Source organism: Gavialis gangeticus, unplaced genomic scaffold, assembly GCF_001723915.1.
Source record: "Gavialis gangeticus isolate Ggan-Ray unplaced genomic scaffold, GavGan_comp1, whole genome shotgun sequence".
In the NCBI taxonomy this organism is placed as follows: Eukaryota; Metazoa; Chordata; order Crocodylia; family Gavialidae; genus Gavialis; species Gavialis gangeticus.
In genome coordinates this window covers 922497-927057 of record NW_017728990.1, presented here as the reverse complement: position 1 = coordinate 927057, position 4561 = coordinate 922497, and positions in this window count along the sequence as shown.

The following is a 4561-nucleotide window of genomic DNA, read 5'->3' as shown; positions in this document are numbered from 1 at the left end:
TGGTTCCCCAGAGGTTAAAGCTATGGAGGGAATGTGGGCTCCAGAGCCCTTCAGCCCTTGGTTTGCTGTTCAAATCCAAGCCAGAACCCTTCCTCACTGAAAGCTATTGCCATACAGTGGGTTTTTAGTGGCCTGCGCATAAGAAGGTGGTGGGTCCCACTTCATTTGCTAGTAGGGCTGATATCTATCTTGCAATGGGTATTTTGTAGGTCCTTCTCTGCTCAACTGAGATAGTAAGAGAACAATGAGCATGGGGGGACCTGAACTTGTCCAAATCCATGGTTCCCAACAAACCCATCAGGTAGGCCAATTTACATTTCAACCATGCTCTGCACCCCACCAGGGATTCAGTCTGGTGGCTTCTTCTTGGAGCCAGCCTAGTCACAGTGCTGGAGCAATTGAAACCAGTCATTTCTGCACTTCGGTGACAGTGCTGGCACATGTCTATATGAAGGGCATCAGTCCCTCTGGTGAAACTCCAGCTGTGCTTTTTCTAACACCTCATCCAGGTCCCACTAAGTCCAGAGACCTCAGCAGTAAGGTCCTCCTGGCCTTACCCTGAACAGTTGTCTTCTATGCTCTCTGTGACTGCACAGCCCATATCCTGGTATTTTTGCTTCCCTGTGACCAGGCAGGGCTCCTATAGCCTCCAACTCCCTCAGCCCCAGACCAGCAAGCACAGTCTAGGATTCCCTGCTCAAGATCTCCTTTCAAGTTGCTTAGCTTGAACCTCTGCCCCCTTTTTCTGGAGGTGTACATTACCTTGAACATCAGTTGATATTTGTTTCCTTTTGTCCCTTGTCCCCTGCTGAAGGTGAGGAGGTCTTGGATGTCCTTATGGGTACAGTCCATTTGGGGAATGGTCGGGGCTTATTTTCATTCACTGCCCAACACACCCCACACCCTGTCCCAGTGATGTGAAGAGCCGCACTGCCCACCCCTCGCTTTTTCTTATGACACCAGAAATTGCTGGCCCCAATCAAGCAGTTTGCCTGCTTGTACCCAAATTTCTCAGACCAGCTCCCAGGTTGGCACCCATTGATCTCTCTCAGTCTTCAATATCCTCTAGCACTGGAGGAAGGAAGGCTTGACCCGGGGGCCCCCCAAATCCACCCATTCTCCTGGGTTGCAGCCCAGGACTCCCACCTCAAGCAGCCGGAGTCAGCTTTCCATAAGCCCTTCATGACTCAGTTCTTCCAGAAGGCACAGTCTCTCCTGCTCTTCTTCCTCATCTGACAGGCAGCAATCCTGCAGTCTGCAGCCATGTGAACCTCCCCTCAATGGCTCCTTTTTGAGCCAAGCTTCTCAGCTGGGCAGCCCTAGTATCACCATTCCTTCTATCACCTCAGAGCCAGCTCCAGGGCTCTAGTCAAGCAGAAAAACCATACAACCGGCCTTCTACTGTTAGGTTTTTTCCCTCCAGAGAGCCCCAGGTGTAGTAATATGGGCAGAGTGAATAGGGCTCGCTACCAGGTATCCTAGCTCTTAAAGGTTCTGGGACCTCCTGGCCAACATCCTCCTGGCCCTAGCCAAGCTGACAATATACCTAGAGAGGAAGGAGGCTCTGGCTGGGAGGTTCTGGCCCCATCCCTATTTTGTCCTTTAGTTGTCCCAAGAGATCAGTGATGTGCCCTTAGTGGCCCTCCTCATCAAGGGGGGCTTAGAGCTCCACTTGGTGGGCTTTGGCCCATGTTCTGGAAGGGTGCATCAAAAGGTCTGGTTCTTACAGAGGTAGGCTGCAGCATTACAGATACAACATGGATCCATCAGTCTGCAATCTTCCTTCTTCCCACAAATGACTTCCCTCACCTGCTCCAGAATCTGCCTTGGTCAGGTGTGCACATGTGTGCACACTCATTCGTATACACTTATGGGCACAAGCACTTAAGTGTATATGCGTGCACCTAGTCAAGGCAGATTCAGGAGCCTACCATTGCAGGGTAGGGAAGGGAAGGCATTTGCTGGAAAGAGGAAATCAGAAGCCTTTCCAAACTGTAGCCTTCAGCATCTAAGCCTCTGTGCATGTAAATGCACACTGATGGTGCATTTATGCAGGCTTGCACACTTTGGAAGAGCTCTCAAGTGAGAATGAGTGCTGGCAGCAAAGAGACAAAAAGCAGCATAGGCCTCCTGAGAGCCAGATCCACCAGCTGTGAGGTGGGGCAAACAGGCAGTGCTCTGCCCATAGCTCAATCCAGGCCCAGCAGTAATTCCTAAAGCTCTGACTGTATCTTCCACCCCCATACAGCTGGAGATCCCCACTATGTTGGGGGCCCCCCAGGCTCTCCATCTGAGGACCTTGCATTAATCCGTCCCCAGACACATCCCTGTACACACAGGGCATGCAGCCCCCAGCCGCCTTGAAGTTGGACAGTCCTTATCTAGTCTGATCCTTGCTCAGAGATGGGAGAGAGACAGAGGCCGGGGGGGCTGGGTGGAAATGGGGGTGAGGGAGGGGTAGAAAAGAGTAATGAGAAGGGCTGAGGCTGTGGGAAAAGGAAAGCAACTTGTCAGCTCTCCTTGCCTTTGTCCGCACTACTGTTACTGCTGCATTCATTACCTTTGCTGTGTTGTCACCCTGCCTCAGGGCATCAGCCCTAGGAACACTCCCCCTGCTAAACACTCAGCAAGCTCCTGTGCTTGGGTCTCAGCATGCAACAGTTATGAGGTCTTAGACCTCCCTCAGTCTGAATAAACTCACCACTGTCCCTCAATTGCTCTGGGCCACTCGCTGAGCACAGGTGCTCTGTCTGGTACCTCTTCATGGAAGTGAGCCCACCTGGCTGAGCAGCCCAAGGCTCTCAGGACCAGAGTTCAGTTTGGACCAGAGCTTAGGGCCAGAGCCTTGTTTCCCATCACTCCAATCCCATGGGCACTTGACATCAGCAGACCCACAGATTTTGCAGGCACTCAAAAAGCCAGTCACTATTTATTGTAGCTAGCACAAGAGATATACAGCTGTAGACAAAACAATGAACTCCTACACACATCTCTGCCTCAGTTCCCTCATCTTTCATGAGCTTTACTTCAGCTTAGCTTAAAGTAATTTAAGGAGTCCAAAATCCTTCCTCTCACTATGACCTTCTGAAATATAGAATCCTTCTCCGTCTGTCTCTGTTTTCCCCTCTCTGCAGCCCGTTTCCTTCCAAAATCTCTCTCTCTCTCCCTAAAATAGCTAGTAAGAAATTCTTTCTTCTATAATCTCCCATTCCCTTTGTCAGGTGACTCCCAGATCAGCTTCAGGTGATCAGTATCCCCCACCAGATCATCCATTGCTTAATTACCACAGTCCAGAAATTCAGATTTGCCTACAGTAATAGCCATCTTTTAGTGTGAATGCTCTCTATTAAACAGGCAATCATCAGACAGCCCTCTATTGCTAGCTCTGTGCCACAAGCAAGATTTTTTTTAATGTCACTCGTTCCTGTAGGTTTTTGATGACTACTTAGGAAAAGACAATTGAGAAGGCAACCCGGTTCCCATTCAAATGGATACAGATGTACCTAGAGTAAGGGTGGGCAAAATATGGCCTGTGGGCCGAATCCAGCCCACCAAGGAATTCTCTCCAGCCCATGGTAGGCCCTCAACCATGTCCAGCCCATTTGCAGGGAGCAACCCAGGCTATGGTGCATGCAGCTGGTTCCACCACCCCTGGGCATGCAGCAGGGCAGGGGTGGCATGGCAGCTGGGCTTGGCTCCCCAGCAGCTTCCATGGCAGCTATTCATGCTGCCCAGCTGACACTGCCAGTCTGCCCCACAGCCACCACTAGGTGCTCTGGATGGAGCACGTGGGTGAGGTCTGCATGAAGACTGGGCCAGAACATCGGGGGCAGGGTGCACTCAGCCAGGTGGATGGGATGGGGCCATGGACGGGCAGGGAGCTGCGTCCAGGAGCAGGATGGGCAGGCAGGCTCCAGTTCATTCCCCCTGCCACACCGTGCTAGGCTAGGTCAGCACCCTCCCTCCACCCTTGCCCCCAAGCTTGTAATAGATCACTGAAACTCCTTAAGAGGCCCTCCAGCTCAAACAATTGCCCACCCCAACCTGAAGAGTCTCAAGGGTCAAGCAGAGCTCCCAAGATATACACAGATAGATTCCTTTGGTCTTCACTTCAAGCCAGGGATTATTTATTGCTGTGTCTCCACTGGGTCAGATCCCTGTGGGTGACCTCCATCTGTGTGATTGGAGGATACAGTTCATGGCCTTCACCAGCTTATCTCCTGCCTGCAGGCTAGGAAAATCCAGCTTCCTTACCAGAAAGCTATGACCTCGAAAGCAAGCGAGCAGCATCAGCTTCAGGGTGAACAGCAGCAGGGTGCATGGCAGTGTGGCCTCATTGGTTAGATACTTATTTTCACCCACAGGCTGAAGATGCTGGCTGTGAAGCAGGGTGCTCTCATAGGGGCCTCCATCTCCTACCCTTCACTAAGAGGAAGGTCCCTCAGCCTGCACCTTCATTAAGGACTCCTGTCCTGGTACTGACACCAGCACCAAAAAGTTGGACATTCCCTGTTTTGTAGCAAGAAGGAGACACCTAGGACAACATTGGGGGGGGGGGGGG